The sequence below is a fragment of the Saccostrea cucullata genome, unplaced genomic scaffold (assembly GCF_032062105.1).
Source record: "Saccostrea cucullata isolate Sc308-1 unplaced genomic scaffold, CSIRO_AGI_Scuc_v1 ctg1642, whole genome shotgun sequence".
Taxonomy (NCBI): domain Eukaryota; kingdom Metazoa; phylum Mollusca; class Bivalvia; order Ostreida; family Ostreidae; genus Saccostrea; species Saccostrea cuccullata.
Window position 1 is genome coordinate 229,270 of NW_026924794.1, and position 17,676 is coordinate 246,945.

Consider the following 17,676-nt stretch of genomic DNA (forward strand, 5'->3'; position numbering starts at 1 on the left):
CTCAGGGAAAAATTATTGGGTCGGTATTTATAGGTGAGAAAAAAATTCCTTAAAATTTAAACATATTTGTTGACGGAAGAAAAAAAAATACCGTGTAATGGGATGTAAAAAAAATGAGTCGGGCCATTTCTAGGCAGTAGATCGGGAGAGAGGGCAACCAAATATTTTTAAAACAAATGGTCCTATAAGGCTAGTACATGTTCCATCACATAATTAGTAATGCAACTTTTTGTAAGTAATGTAACTTTTTGAATCTTTGGCACTATTTTGAAAAACAAACATAGGATTTTTCTTTGGGGGGGGGGGGGGGGGCTATAGCCTCTCACTGTTTTTTGCGATGATAGACATAGCATATGCAATGGACCTTTCTTTGCAAACATTGTTCTTGCTTTTAAATTTCAAAGAAACAGCTTCGCGAGAGCTTACAACGTTGATAACATAATGAGACATGATGCTTTTTTATGTCCAAACATTACTCCATACAATGTGTGGGTCATTGCAAACAATCTAGCTATTTATGTGAGGTGCCTGAAGGAAATCTTATAACTGCCTATTTTTCTGTCTAACTGCTGAACAAAATAAACATATGTACCAACTTTTCGAATGTAAGACATGTAATTACAATTTGTTTTTCATGCACTGCATATTGTTTAACTTTTTCAAATTAAATGCTAAGCATCCTCCTTGCAGTGCCCCATTTGAAAATAACTTCTATCGCCACAGAAAAAAAGACCCGACGTAAACACATATGTTTAGGACATTTTTTATCTTTTTTCTTGAGTTTTAAAGAAATCAACAAATTATCAAGACTTGTTCCATGAAAAATTAAATATAATCATGGTAATAGACGCATCTATCCACAGCAGATATATGCACAGGCCAAGCACGTGCTGAGTGGAATAATATTAACAAGGAAATTCGAGCTGTAAACAGAACAGTTTTTCCCGATTTGCTGGAGTGGGGTTAAAATCGCGTTTTTTCATTATTCAGTCGATGCGATGCAACAAATAACAGTCGTAAGTAATATAACATAATGATTATTACTTATCAATTTCTTGTCTTGATGTTATTATGGTCGCATTTATTCTAAAATCAATGTTATTCGAACTCTGTGTGACAGAGGAATGGCGGACGAAATAAACACATGGCCTCAGGAAGACACCCATATGAAAAATCAAATTTTCAAGAATTATGGATAATGACAAGAAAAAAGCGAAACAAATGGTTGTAGCCATATTATCAATGAATCAAACTAACTCCATTTTCAATGCATTTTTCATCTCGTGAATGCTGTAACTGCGCAGTTCTAGCATGATTAATTTCCTCCTAATTAAAACAAAATAAACTTAATTATTTACTAATTTTGGTCTCTAACAGTAGGTTATTAGTGCATTAACACTTTGAGTAACTTTGGGCTAGTGTAGTAGTGTATTAAGCGCATTCTTGGTATTTCTTATTTTACACCAGACTAGATCCAGTATGGCTTGTACATCCCCCTTAAGTACCTCTGCGTAGAATAATTTTTACGGAAGTTATTTTGTTGGAGACAAACACAAGAATAAAATAAAATGGTGTAGTTCCACTTTTATCATAAGGTACTTAACAAATAATATATTAAGTGTATTTACACAGCTCCGTATACTTTCGAACGTCATTGCACAAATTAAGACACAATTTACTTGTAATAAAAATTTACATTTTTGAAGTTCATTTCAACGACAAAGCCCTTATTTGTTCATGTATTAGATGTAATAAAGAGCGATTTATCTTATATACATTTACTACAGATTTAGTCTGTCAATTTGGCGTCCGATTGAAATGTTAAAATTACCCGAACTGCAATAATTTATTTCATGTTTTCGTCCTTACGGTTTTCCAAATAATTTAATAAGCTTGTATTTCAGATGGACTGACCTCATATAATACCATTCTTTTTATAGCTCGCCTATAAGTCGGGCACAGAGTTTTGGACCAGAGATTGACTCCCAAAACACCGACTTATAGGCGAGGACAAATCACTAAATTTGCCTCTCGCTAAAATTTCCACATATATGGTACTTTTCGTATTTCACAATTTAAAAAACTGTGTTGCTTGGGCTAATTTGACTAATAAAAATACTCAATCAGAAGTGTTCATGAAAAACAAAACATTAATCTGCATGGTACGTAATTAACACCCAAAACATTTTTTTTTTCATTTTTCTTACATAGTTCTTAGTGCAAGATAACTCCATGTTTAGAATATTATAATTATATAACCCCCTTCCCCGCAATTACGCAATTTAACGCATATACCGTTTCCTATTTCTGACGCAAAATCACGCATTTACCGTTGCCCCGCAATCACGCACTTTTCACGCACTTTCAAAAGTACGTTTAATCTTCAGTTTAATGCCGATTCCCTTCTATTTTATACTTGTTAATATCTTTTAAAATAAAAAAAAGTTTTAATCTGATTAAAATATTACGTCATAATCGATTTTAAACGTCATTGTTTAAATAGTATCCCTTGTTATAAGGCCTTCCCATTTATGTTGACCCCTTGTCCTTAGAATTGGAAAACTAATTTTTTTAACAGTTTAATGTGAATTTAAATATGCAATTCATTCTAGTGAATTCAAAGAGTTTAAAATAAATGTACATGGATTAAAATTTTATTTATAGACAGGATGGACAATTGACGGCCACCGTCTGGATGGATACGAGACCCGTGGCTGTGCTAGCGACGAATTCTTCTCCTCTACATGAAAGTGCACCCGCCTCACGAAGACTGAAGGACAGATCTACAGTGGTAGTTCGCCGTCCCGAGTCCATCGCAAATCACCAGAATTTTTTCCGAGGGGTGGATATTTTTGATCAGTTAAGATCGAAGTACACTTTAGGTAGGCAGAGTCGAAAATGCTGGAAATACTTATTGTATTTCCTTCTTAACTTGGCCGTCATCGACTCATTTATTATCTGTAAAGAAAGTGGTCAGTCAAGGAAGAAAAGATACAGTCAACTTGATTTTCGATTGGCGTTAGCGGAGCAATTGAGTGGACAATTCTCTGGGAGAAAAGAACCTATTTCCAGTCACAAACTTCCAAGTATGACAGGCCATTAGTGGAGTGACAAGACCATCAAAAATTTGACTTTAATGTACCACCCTACCCTACGGCTGATTTGTACTTTTTTGGTCAGATATATTATCAAGCAATAATTTTTGCCCGGTCGTAGAAAATTCTATGGTCAAAATTTAAAATAAAAGGAGATCAAAGATCAATAAATGAATTCTGACCATAATATTGTACATATAAAGAAAAGTTCAGGAATTCGTGAAAATGATGTATATTTGTATAGGAATTTTATTTATTCGGTGAATATGTTGATTGCATGGAAAAGGAACGAAAAAATTAATAAGAATGCCCGTTTGTCTGTCTGTAAAATGAAAGGTTTGTCTTATAGAATTTTATTTTAACTTAAAAGGTTTAATGCTAATTTACGTAATTCTTTACGTACAATCACGTAATATTTAGTACACAAAGTAAAGAAAAATAAAATCAGGAACAACAACACCCATCACCACTAACCCGCCCCCCCCCCCCCCCCCCCCCAAAAAAAAAAAACACCCACCCCTAAAAAAACGAAATATGACCATAAATTTTGCACTTTTTTAAATATAATATTTTTATTAAACCTTTTTCATCTGATTCATTATTTTTTAAAGAAATTGTTCAACGCTTTTTAAAAAGCTTTTTTAGTAAAAAAATTCTTCTAGAGGTCATCCTTGCTCTCACACTGAATTTCGGTACTCCGGTCTCATCCAAAGGACAGACAACAGAATATCTAATGTTTAAATTTATTCATTTCTCTGTCTAAAAAGGTCAATTTTTAATCAATGAATGTTGTCTATGATTTGAAAATTTACGTTCAAATTGGTGAACTTTTGAATGAACGTTTACTCATGAATTAGGCAGGTTATTTGTAGAGATTTGGGGCTTTTGAAAGATTTTAAACACGTAATGGTGTTAAAGTTGCAATTCTTTGAAAAGGGGTGAAGATCGAGTTAAATGAATGACGTAATACGTTTGCTAGAGCTGTAATTTCTATTCATTGGTTTTCATGTACACGTACATTTATATCTTTATTGTTAACTTTTCAAGAATATGTTTCATTTGAAAACTATAAAGTAAAAACTTTGTAAAAGAGCTACACTGTAAAAGTAATGATAGTCGATCCTTAAAAAGATACTTCAGGTGGGTAGATAATGATTAAAACAGTGCAAAATGTTGATCACGTGGCAATAATCACATTAAATGCATGTCGTGCGTGGCTTTTTTCATCTGCTGACTGGAAATATCAAATAAGGCTGATTGCCTAAATACTCAGTAGTCTTTGTCATTTCATCAGAAGTCCTAAAAATAATGTTGAAAACCTCTTGTTGTTTCTGTGGTTGGTTAAAGATACCGTATAAAGTATTATGTCTTCTGTCTCCATTGCAATTTGTAAAATCAATATTAGACAATTAATTCTTGAAGCAAAACTGATAATTCTTTCTCAAAAGGAAATATAAATTATCGAAAAAACTTTATGATAGATCAAACCACGAGTTTTCCAAGCAAAAACTTTATTGGACTGCTTTTACGGTTCTGTTTGATTCATATCTTCCTTTCTGGTACGTCTTTTCAAAAGAAAACTTGAGTACTGTAAGAAAAATATGATACCCCCCCCCCCTCATAATGGATTACAGTAACAGAGTTCAATTTTATGTAAATAAGGAAATGCGTAAACAAGATATGTATCCCTTACTTTGAATAATGACAAAGTCCAAGTTTTTGCTGTAGAAAACTCTAAAATTTAATATATTTCCGAAGGAAACATGAAATAGTTTCTGTAAAGTGATGACAGTCTTTAAGATGAAATACTAAAATCGTTCTCTGTCTTACTTGCGTTAATCTGTATTGCTTATGAAGTAGAAAGGCAATATCCAATCATGCAAGATAACTTGTTCAAACAAAAATGTAAAAGAAAACTGTCATGTTTGTCTTTTACGTATTTTTTTAAATTGAAAAAAAAAGGAAAATTACTTTCAAATGCTCATTAATTTAAATTCAAACTGAAATATTAGAGTTATCTTATTAATAACAGAAGCCAATTTAATATATTTAACAATATTTTGATCGATGGTGTCACTGTCATAGACATAATGGAATTCTATAATCCTTTTCCAGCTACACAAAACATTTTAGGTCAAGTCGAATACAAGACTTAGTGTGAGGTTATCTTGAAAAAATTGCGGTTTATTTGATCAGAAATCATTGTCTTATAAATCTTTCTAACGCTTAAGTAAACATTCGTTATTAATATTGCATGAAATAATTGTATTGAATATATTGAGTTGAAATTAACGCAGTTTCTATAACAAAACACAAGATTTTTTAAAGGGGGGGGAGGGGCAAATAATATTCCTGATTAATTTTGCATTGTAAATTTAGATACCTGTAGCTATCCTATCACACACAAATTAGTATTTTTATAATTAATAATTAATCCTTGAAAAAGAATATTATCAGCAAGGTAAAATAAGCGACTTAAATACCCCCCCCCCCCCCCCTCTTTTCACTTTCATCGCAAGTTTAAAAAAAAATTGACTTGAGAAAACTCTACGACCGGGCCAAAATGTATGAGGAGGGGTGTCTCTTTTATAAAATATAACTTTCAGCCGTAGGGTATGCCGGTCCATTAAACTCGAAAACTAAGCATCTTTTTCTAGGATTGTCACTCCACTACATATATTTGTAAGGTTGGGGAGATCCAGGTCCTACTGCATGCGGTTTTTCGTGTTAACACCTAGGAAAATAAAAGACACTTGCTACGGGTGTGGCGTCTGCAATATTCACTTGTGCAGCAATTCCTGTTTTAATGATTACCATGTAATCCAACAACAGCAAGAGGAATAAAGTTATTGTTTACTTGATAAAATAAATTGCTGCAATTTCCTGATTTCTTTCAAATATTACATCAATTTTCGGGGGGGGGGGGGGGGGTTTATTTTAAAATTCGTAGGTTTCACTGTCGGTTATGCAAATAAATTGATAATTTATTTCTTTAAATAATAAAACTTGTATTTTTTAAAAATTAAAATTTAAACCTTTAAACCTAATATATAAATCATAAAAATTTCTTGTTTTCAAATACATTTTGAAGTTCTTAGACAATAACTACTACACGTTGCTCTAAAGTGCTTGCGGGGAAAAGGTAACGTCATACTTCTATGACAGGATAGTTAAGTATATGTTGCGTCACAGTTCAGCAAGTTGTAAAGAGTTAAACTCCTCAATCAATTTCTTGCTCAATGATTATTGGCGATGAATATGCAAACGTGGAAAATATCTGAAGACATTTGGTTGTCAATCAAGACTTTAATATCAATTATTGTATATGAAAGGTACATTTTAATCACAAAAAACATGAAAATCAGTGCTTTGAAAAAAGTAAATTAAACAAACTTGGTCATACCTTTACTTATTGTCTTTACCATTATCAACAACAGAATGAAATGTAATGTACATGTTATACAGCTGTAATGAAACACACAACGACAGGTGATAGTTTTATATATTATATAATACACCAGATTGCTTTCTCTCTCTTTAACCTGTAATTGTTCCATTGTTGAAGTCCGAGAGTGTCATATCTGTTAAAATGTAATCATGATTTATTAGGGAAAATTAAGAAACAAATATAGAAATAATGATTAATAGAATAAAATTATAAATAATATTACATTTGTATGTAACAAAATTAGAAGACTTTTGATTGAGAATACATTTTTTGTCTTGATGAAAAATGGAACTTTTTTGTTTTGCAGAAAATTTCTAAGAACTTTTGAAGAAAATTTCCACTTTTTACAAGTAATAAGAATGTAGATATATTCCTGAGGATAAAATATTGTTATGTTATAAAACATGACCTCTTTGTCAAATAATACCACTACCCACAGACTTATATAAGTTATTCAGAGTCATCCCAGGAGCAATGTTATGATCCTATACTTATGTATGATAGCAATTCTCAAGAGAATATAGAGATTTTTTTTGAAAGTTTGTAATCAAAAGATTTAAACAATTTGTCCTTACTTGCTCTGACTTGGAAACAGTCTGCGAGGTTGCATTTGTTTCCTTTACAACAAGCATCACAGATTGGCATGCCTTGATCACCGTGAATAACTCTACCAGGTCGATGGATTGAATCGGTTTTATTGTTATTTGCTACCATTGCATAACACACCTAAAAGAGGGATAAAACAACTCAGTTTGTAACATCGTTATTTAAGTTAAAAGTAGGAAAATTAATTTTGTAGATCAGTTGCAAGCGTAATAACGAGAAGAAATTAAAAAACTGAAATTATTGAACACAATATATAGCAGGCAGTATTCATGACCGTGAACATTACTAAATTGGTAAGTGATTTTTCAATCGTAATCAATAGTTTAGAGGTGTTAATTATATACTAAGTTCAATCTATTTAAACAGTTAAATCAATAACCTGTCATTTGTTTAACATAATTTATGTACAAAAAAGTGTCACACTTGTAGGCTAGTACTGCATGTACCAGCGGGAAGTGCTACAAATGTACTTAAATTGACTCTTTTACTTTCTTTGGTGTCACATTCGCTACAATTGCAAGCTCCATGAAATTGGGTCCATAACTATTTTACTTTAACATGAGAAAACCCAGTATTTTTCAACTTAGTAACTGCCAATAAGATTTTAGTACAAGTATATACAGATATTTCCAATATTTCTCAAATATATTTCAAAGAGATGAACAATATGGACAATGAATGCTAAATCTGAATATTTCATTTCCGTTTAAAATCCGTCATATCCTTGAATTCAGTTTTGAAGTCTGAATTGTCATTAAGTGGAAAGCGTAGTTTTTATTTATATTCAAAAAATTCCTGAAAATTATTGAACCTTAAAGAGACACCGTGATGCACAAAAGGAAAAATTGACAAACGTATAATTTTTGCGTGACCCGAGTAATTTTTTTTCAATTTCTAAAAGTATTAAGTTTCTTAGGTTTCAGAAAATTACAGGTCTCAGAACCTAAAAAAATCTATTTTATAGAGAAAAATAAAAGTAAAAATAATTTATGTATGCCCCATCACGAAAATATTGCTAAATACTTCTTCCTTCCCATGTACGCGTGCGAAGAAAAGTTGAATAAGTTACCATAGTTACCATGGTCTCAAGTACCAGGAATGAATGTATGTAGACCAAAAATTTTGATGCATTTTTTAAAAAAAGTTGTTAGAACATATCTCTCACCTTTGCATGCTCCAATTATATGTTGTTTACAAGTTTGAGCTAAAAAAATAAAAGTGGTGTGACCTTGACATACACGAAAACTACGAAACGGTAAATACAACCTTTGTTTTTCGGCACTTGTATTGTGCAGGCTTTTCTTGCTTTACAGACCGTCTTAAATGTTAAAAATTAGGCAGCAAACTTGTGGATATCGAATTGGAATTTTCCCTGTATATGCATATTTCCTATACATACAATGATGAAATCCAACTATATTTTTGCCTTTTCACTTCATAATAATTTATTTTCCTTTCTAACTAATCAATTAAGAATAATACGGAAGCCCACCTATCAAAAAATATTTTTGAATTCGTAATAACGATTTTAATTTGTTATTACAGATTTATTGAATTCGTTATAATGAATTAATTTGTTATTACAGATTTATTAAATTCGTTATAACTAATTTAATTTGTTACACCAGATTCATTGAATTCGTTATCACGAATTTAATTTGTTAAAACAGCTTCACTGAATTCGTTATAACGAATTTAATTTGTTATTACATATTTATTGAATTCGTTATAACGAATTAAATCTGTTATTACAGATTTGTTGATTTCGTTATAACCAATTCAAGAATTTGTTTTAACGAATTTTTGAATTGATTATAACGAATTCAACAAATTTGTAATAACAGATTTAATTCGTAATAACAAATTCAACAAATCATTAATAACAGTTTTAATTCGTAATAACGAATTCAACAAATCTGTAATAACAGATTGAATTCGTAATAACGAATTCAATAAATCTGTAATAACAAATTAAACTCGTTATAACGAATTCAGTGAATCTGTTATAATGAATTAAATTCGTTTTAACGAATACAATGAATCTGTTTTAACAAATTAAATTCGTTATAATGAATTCAATGAATCTGTTATAACATATTAAATTCGTTATAACGAATTCAGTAAATCTGTTATAACAAATTAAATTCGTTATAACGAATTCAAAAATATTTTTGGTAGGTCCTAAATGGGCTTCCTTAGAATAATGGCACATCAGTATTCGTTATTTTCACCGTTTATCATTGAATGTAGAGAAAGGAGGATATTTTATCCTGCCATTTTTGAAGAGATTAAAACTTTTTTCATAAAAAAATATTGTTAAAATATATTGTTAAAGAAAAGGAAAATCCAATTAAAACCTGTATTGTCCCGTGTATGATTATATTAAAAAGACCCATACAGAATAACGAGATGTTTATATCTTAACTTGTCTTTATTACTTTATCTAAATAACCTTTTATTTAAGATCAATTTGTCGATAAATCCCAGACTGCTTCAATTCATGAAGTTCAACAAACTATTTTGATGTAACATTGATTTGTTCATTAATTTTTAACTTAGGTCTATCTTTCAAAACACTACAATTTATAATACAAATTAGAAAACTACGAAGATATAGTTTCTTTCTCATATTTATTGAGACGTTTAACGAGATTTTCTATACTATAGACGATATCAAATGAATTGAAAACATTCATATTCCATATTCTAATTATTTTACTAAAAATTTCATTATTTCGTAAGTAAACGTCTTACGCGTTCTTCATAACATCCAAAGACAAAACGCACTCTCGTGCCAACAATGCGAATTCCCGTGAAGCAAACCTACAAGAGTTAATAAATGATTATTTATTAATTCACTATTTTATATTAACAAAGAAAATTCTTAAAACAGAGGAAGGATTGGAATATAAAAACTCTGTGTACCAGAAAAAAGCAAAATTTGCAATAACAATTGTAGCTATATATATGAGTGTCGTTCAATATAGTTTGTCATAATAAATGTAAATGTTTAAAATTTATTTAATCACAGTCGAAAAGTCCTATTAAAGAACTTCTAATCACAGAAAAGTCCATGATTTTCAAATTCTTTTTGCAAACAAAATTCACTTTTAAAGTAAAATGGTCACTACACTGAGCTGAAATGATCTCTACCAAGAGGATGAAAATAATAGCGTGAAAGTGAAGCCTTTTTATGCTTTTGTATCTCCTAAGAAAAACGGTTGAAAATGTTACAATCTGATAAGATATTTCAAGGTAAATGGAAAACTAAATCTTATGGCTGTGTTTGTAAAATCTGACCAGCTAACTAATTAATTGATATTTAAATCGTAGGAAGCAATTACAGTTTTGGGGGCACATCCAAACAATTTCAGTTGCGTTTGGGGGATTACTATAAACTACCACAATTCCTTGACAAGCAAAAAAGGTCAATAAACGTTTTATTAAGAGGGAATAGGCATATAGTAAGTAACTTTTCTATGGTATCTATATATCGGAAATATTAGGGGGGCGTGCAACACCCCACCCCAACCCCAATCCTTCAATAAAAAAATCATGATAAATTACAAAAAAACAAATATGGGTTTTTCATTCACAGAACTATTCATCCCCCTGAAAGAGAGGTCTTCAACCCCTAAGCGCCCCATTTATTTTGTTTGGTTGCCATATTGGACTTTTGTGAGGAGCGCTGACTTTAAAGGTATACACACTATAACTTGCGTCAGTTTCAATACGATTTTTTACCAATAAAAGTTACGAAAATACTGTAAATTACACCATTGAAATTGAAAGCGTTATAAAGATATCAAAAAATAATTATTTATAATATTGCAAGGAAAGTAATGCTTCTATTTAAATAAATCCATCACGTGACGCCTTCGCTACCTTTAGATTGATAAACGAACATGGCGTCAAGAAAACGAGGAGGGCAGTTTGGAACTAACTTTTGGCATGGATGGCAAACGTCTTACGCTTAAACAAGTAATTTTAAAAAAAATACTTGTCTTTTTATGTAATCAGTATCAACCATCTACTCTGTAATTAGAGATACATGTATAAGCTTTTATTTTTAATTTTAGTCAGAATGCAACATAGCTCGTTCTCTATGATTTCTCGCGGACATGGGTATCTATATACTGTTTACGCACTTCCTTCATTAGTATTCATGAAAAGATTGAATTGCTTAATTGAAGGACATGGAGATAAGGAACGGTATTCAATATCAAAGTCCATAAAACAATACAAAATAGTAGCAGAGCAAACACGGACCTCCAAAACATCAAAGGTGGGATCATGTGCCATGGAGGAGTGAGCATCTCCTGCCACACCCACCGTGTGCTCCTTGTCATGATCAGGAAATAACGGAATAATCCGTCTTCAATTCAGTGTATAAATAATGGACTAACAATTGGTATGTAAAACGCCAGTTACTATTTGACTCAATGATAAATTGTATTTGCCGACAAGGTCATTGTATCGACCATAGAACATACGAAATAATGACATTAAACGAGACTGCTGATATTCTTGTTTTATAAACTGGATTTTCAATAACTTACATCGTTTTAGAAATTGTTTATACGTAGAGCATGCTCTTACGTATCGAATCAACTGAGATATGTTAACTCCGTATGCAGGTGATGAAGGTATATTGCTGCATAGGTAAGGGAAGTTGACGATAGAAATGTTAAAGTCATCACGTTCATCATAGAGCTTGGTTGTATGATTACCATTAGTGTCTTTTTCAAGTAAAATATCCAAGTATGAAACAGAGGTGTCAGAATCTGTGGTATTTTTATCTCAAGCTCACCAGGATATATCGTATCGACCTAGGAATGAAAATTATCATTGTTAATTGTCAATATAGATGTCACGTTGAAGCCCACAGCAAGAGTTTTCTTCTTTTGATGCATAAGATTTTGCACAAATTCTGCTTCAAATGAATACAAAATAAGTCTGCTGATAACGGAACGCAATTGGTACCCATTGGAATTCCAATAGATTGTTGGATACCTGGTCTCTAAAAACAACATAGATAATGTCAATCAGAAACGCAAGCATCTTTTTGATGTCAACTTTAGAGTATTTGTGTGTACAATCAGAATGTGTTTTAACAAAATAATTTTTGCAAATGACCAATGACGAGGTAAGTAAATTTACGAGTTCCATTTTATTGAAAAAGCAGCTGTCAATGATATAAAAATGCCTGGACTTAGATTTATCGTGGGGAATGGTTGTTTCAAATTGTCTAAATGTTCTTTGGAATTTTTGAGTATCCACATATGATTCACACCACTTATTGAATATATTGTTGAACAGTTAATTTTTTGTTTTACGAGTTCCATTTTGTGGAAAGTGTTAATTTTTCATTACACTTCATGTGTCTCAAATCATTTAATAATTTTGTTTCACACAAAAATCGACCATTATATATCGTGTATTTTTTTAACCGTTGACGGCTCACTTGTTCACTCGAGCAATATACGGAAGCTCTTTTACGATAGAAATATTTAGCTTAAAATTTAATTTGACCAAAATAGCGATTATTTCTAAGCATACGCTGTAAATCAGTTGTCCTTAAAAAAATCGACAATAACCCTACCCTAAACTCCAGGTCTTCACAACATTTAGCTCCGTACATTATACATGTTTAAATGTCCAAATAAACCGTCAACTGTAAAAGTCAGCGCTTCTTGAAAAATTCCAGTATGACAATATTAAATATAAAAGTGTATTGAATAATGTTTTAAGTGAGATATAAAACTCAGACGGTCCCTGTACCTCGTCCAAATCCCGTATCTGACATATTAGACAATGTTCGTTTTGTTTCCCTTACATATACTTATTATACTCGCCTCATTCGGCGGACAGGTAGCTAGTGAAGTACAAGATTGGACGTCAGCATGTACTCCATCGCAGACAGCACAGGTGTCTGGTATCTGAAGTGGGGCTTTAAAAATTGAAGGATTGCTTTAATTATTATAGGTAGCAGTTTTAATATTACCAATCGAGATATACTTTTTCTTCACATCTGCTTGCTCTAATTCAATGGTGTTTACAAGTTTTTAGCTAAAGACTTTGATATTGTTGTCATTGACAATAAACATTAAACAGAAAGTACAACTTGACTTCCTGGCCTTTTCAATTTACAACTTTTTTCTTGTTTTCAGCACAGTTCAGCTGTCAAAACTTTGCAATATTCATATTTCACATAAATCTTTTGTTCTTTGATTCAAGATCTAAATTGAAACACATAATTTTGAATAAATTTGCGACTTTAGGCATAAGTAATGCTAAAAAATTGTTTCCAGAGCACCAGATTGTGTGAAATACCCCCAGAGAGGGTCTACTGATTTTAGAAGATTTGATTGAATAAAATGCAATAGTTTATGATGGCGCCTATAATTAAAGTTGAAAGCCAATCTGATTAAAATCAGATCCATTCATCCGCTCACACGAGATTGCTACACAAGGTTAGCGATCTTTGTGAGCGGATCAAAGGATCGGATTTTAAAAAGATTGCATTGATAGCATGGAAAGAAAAAGAGATTTTTGAGTGATAATTTTATAATAAAATGTAACATGTGAAGCAATTTCATGATCGTATGGCATTTGCAATTACTTATAACCTATGATGATTTATACTCACTAAGTCCACACAGACGTGCGTTACATGGACCGTTACTGTCTGGGGCATTGGAACAACAATCAGCACAGTTTACCAGCCGCCGTCGTCTTCCTGAAGTGCTACCCAATGTCCTCATTATAACGCACACCTATAGAAACGCCTTTTATATTGAAAGAATAACGATCGGTCCTGAGAATAGTCGCACTATAATAAATGTTCTTTACATACATGAATTCAAAAGCGGTATTATCATCTGTTTCAGTTTACATAGCTTAAAAGAAAGACTGACTTTCGGGTGAAAAAGGTAAGTTTGATTTTAGGCTAATCATATATCATACCTCGTATAAAACATTCTTCACGCCGGAGACAGATTTAAAGAAAATCTATTATTTTCTTTTTCATCGTTAACAACTTAGAAGTTCTGAAACCAAATTATTTGTAGACAACATATCATCATGCTATCCCCTTAATAATCTTATGCATAATTGAACATCTATGCAAATGAAAATATTAGATTTTGACCTTAACAGATTTCATATGTTTGCAGACTCAAGTTGACGCTCGTGTCAATTTATAGTAATACAGTGTACTTCTATTTTAACATTTTACATTTATAACATGGTTTCGAGGGCAGCAAACCAGAATATTTACCCCAAGTTGACAAGAAAGCCCCGGAGTGTTATGTTACACGCCGAAGGAAAAGGGCGATATAACACTCCAGGGATTTCCTGTCATCGAGGGTATCCCTTTTCGGCGCTACATTTCGACGAAACCAAGAGGAGTATGGTAAATGAGCAAATATTTAAAAAAAATACTCAACTTTAGGAAGACAATTTAAAAATTTCAACTACTTGGGATCAAGAAAGCTCGTTTTGTACAATTTTTAAAAACCTCTGGTAGAATCATATAGTCGAAACATCCTACCATTAATTTATAAATTTTCCTTTAAAAGATCCACTTTGGAAACTTAAGATAGTAACTTTAAAAGACATTTTTGCTTGACATTATTTATGTAATATAACGAAAGGTTACGCCATTGTACTGCAGTTCGAAAATGGTAATTTTTATTACAACAACATGAATAATGTGACCTTAATTTGTGCGAAAAACCATGTGAGTTTAAAAAGTTTGTTGAGCTGTATAATAACCTGATGTGAACGACATCCTGCATTGTACACGATACTAAGGTCTTCTTCTGTGCTTTTCTCCAAATAACATTCCTAAAAGGAATATATTTTTCATTAATATCATTTTTACAGTAACAATCCAACAACCTATATACATTGTATGTAAAATTTTCATATGCATATGTGGAGGTTGTCAAAAATTTATGATTGTGCACTCACAGTTTCTTTCCTTTTTTTTTTTTGACTATAACCCATGCATATATAGAATATACAATATTTATATTTTGGGTCATGGTTAGTTTGGAAACAGGGACAAAAAAATTTTTCTAGCAGCCGGTCAATTTTTCTTGTTGGATTGATGAAATTTCACTCATTTTCAAGGCTCTGTACTAAAACAGAATATTGATTTCTTTCTGATTTACTGTAATAAGAAAGATACATTTCTAAAGTGTTCAATCAACGCAATATAAATTAAGAAAGTATATTTAAAATATTTTCGCTTTAAACACAGGAAAAGATAAGTATATTTCCTAATTTTTGCTGAATCATTTAACCATTTTAATACAATTGCAATTGGTTCATCTATTTCACATAATACCAGATGAGAGCCTCTTGTTTTACTTCCATTCATATGTCGAGTCAGTATGTCCGTTGAAATTCAAATAAAATAGACTACATAATCAGCAGACATATCTGTTTCTTGTTTTGATATTTTACTGAAAAATAAGTTAATTGTGACCTAGCAACAAAAGTCTTTGATAAAAGTGATGACTTAAACTTTTCTATCGTAAACTTCCCTTACTTATGCATCAATATATTCTTATCGTCTGCATAATTTATGTTTCCTAAATTCTTTCGATTCAAAAAGCAGGCTCTACGTGCGTGCAATTTCTAAAATAAGGCAAGCTATTTCAAACAAGTTGGGAAGCCAAAGACATCAACAGTCTCGTTTTGTGTTAAAATCTTTCCATTATATTATGTATGTGACTTGCCTGAACAAAGTTGTTTAACTATATATCACCTTTTCAGTGAGAGATGTGCCTATTTAAGTAAGATATTTAATTTTGATTGAACCGAACAAATTTGAATAATTTATGCTTAATTAAATAGACTGTTCAATACTGACTTTTTTAAGTGTTAAACCAGTACCTTTTCATGTATCATATAAAGTAATTAAGAACTCGCGAATGTAAAAAAAAAATTTCCTTGTCTGAAAATTTCCACGTCTTACGACAAGTTTACACTATTCACGTTATTATCATTGTAAAATCAGAAAATCCTCTTACATGATGAATTATTATTTTCAGGTATTATCTCCTCCATGGCACCTGATCCTACCTCTGGTGTTTCGGGGGTCCATGTTTGCTCTGCTCCTGTTTTGTATTGTTTTATGGACTTGGAGATTGAATACTGTTCGTTATCTCCATATCCTTCTCCCAAAGAAGATTAAATTGAAGGAAATTCAAAATAAAAACTGAATTAATCAGACAAATATTCAAAATCCTTCTACACCAGTAATAATAGCCTTCTTCTACTGCATCATTCCTGAAAGGGTTTTAGAAATAAATAGCTTTCATTAAAAAGGTGCTATATGCTTCCTTAAATTTTACCTCATTGTCGCCACAAACAGCCAAATTTGTGAAACATTGTTATATCTGGAGCATCAGTGCATCGCATACAGGTTGGTCCAGCACGAATCAACCCTGATAAACATGTTTAAGACAAAAGAGTTCAAGCCATGTTTGTCAAATACGGTAAAAATCTTTCTGTCAATGTAGCATTTTTGAATCCTTTATTAAGTTATTCAAGTATGATTTTTTTTTTATCTTTTACTGGTTAATATACTTATGTATTGATTTCTTGATAAACCTGCCGGAATGTAAATTAGGCAAGTCGAAAGGTCAGGAGCTAGGGAGGCCTAATATGCATGCAAATCTCATGCGCATCTGTCTCTGTGTCTGAATCTAAGAATGTGAAATATGCATGAAAATCTGCTGCGGCTGCCTTTGTACTTGGCGTCAGTGGGAGAGTGCTATGGAACTGGCAAGGGAGTCTTCATATGATTTAAATCTAGGTCTACATTTTAAAAATATAAATCTACAATCTTATTTAAAAGTGAAACGGAAATATAAGGAATCACTGTCTAGTTCGTATAGTATGCCAGGGACATCAACGATAGTGGAAAACATGGGATAATTTAAGCATAACGGGCTTCGCCCGTTATGCAAATTATCCGATGTTTCCCACTATCGTTGATGCCCTGGCATACTATACGAACTAGACATTGATTCCTTAATTAAACGAAGTACTCACATAGAAATGGCGATTTCATTCCTTTAATGAAAAATTAATAAAATTTCTATATAACTAGATAAATCATGTTAAGCTAGCACCATATGTGACATAAACTCTTTACTGTAACATATTGCTTTGTAAAAGGTTAAGATGATCAGAGGTCACACTGCTCAACTGAATCAACATCAGTGTACCTGTATGCTCTCCATCATAATTTCAAATAATTCTCTTATCAATCAATATAGCAACGGGGCCTTAACTTAAACGTGAATCTGTTCTGCATAGAGATACTGGTAATTAAAATTTTCTAAAAATTGTTGCATTGTTTTATTAAATAGCAGAACTATAAAAATCTTTTCTTTATATATTCTCAAATATAATTGATCTATCTTAATTTCGTGGTATAAATATTCTTTTCAAACTTAAAACTACAGTGTTTGAAGATGCTTCAAATTAAAACAGAAAGAAGAAGGTATG

At 31.7% G+C, this 17,676-nt stretch overlaps 1 pseudogene; it reads right to left on the bottom strand.

The window, feature by feature from the left end:
• Window positions 1-6,621: 6,621 nt before the first annotated feature.
• Window positions 6,622-16,644, bottom strand: LOC134267312 (uncharacterized; annotated as a pseudogene).
• Between the last annotated feature and the right edge of the window lie 1,032 nt (window positions 16,645-17,676).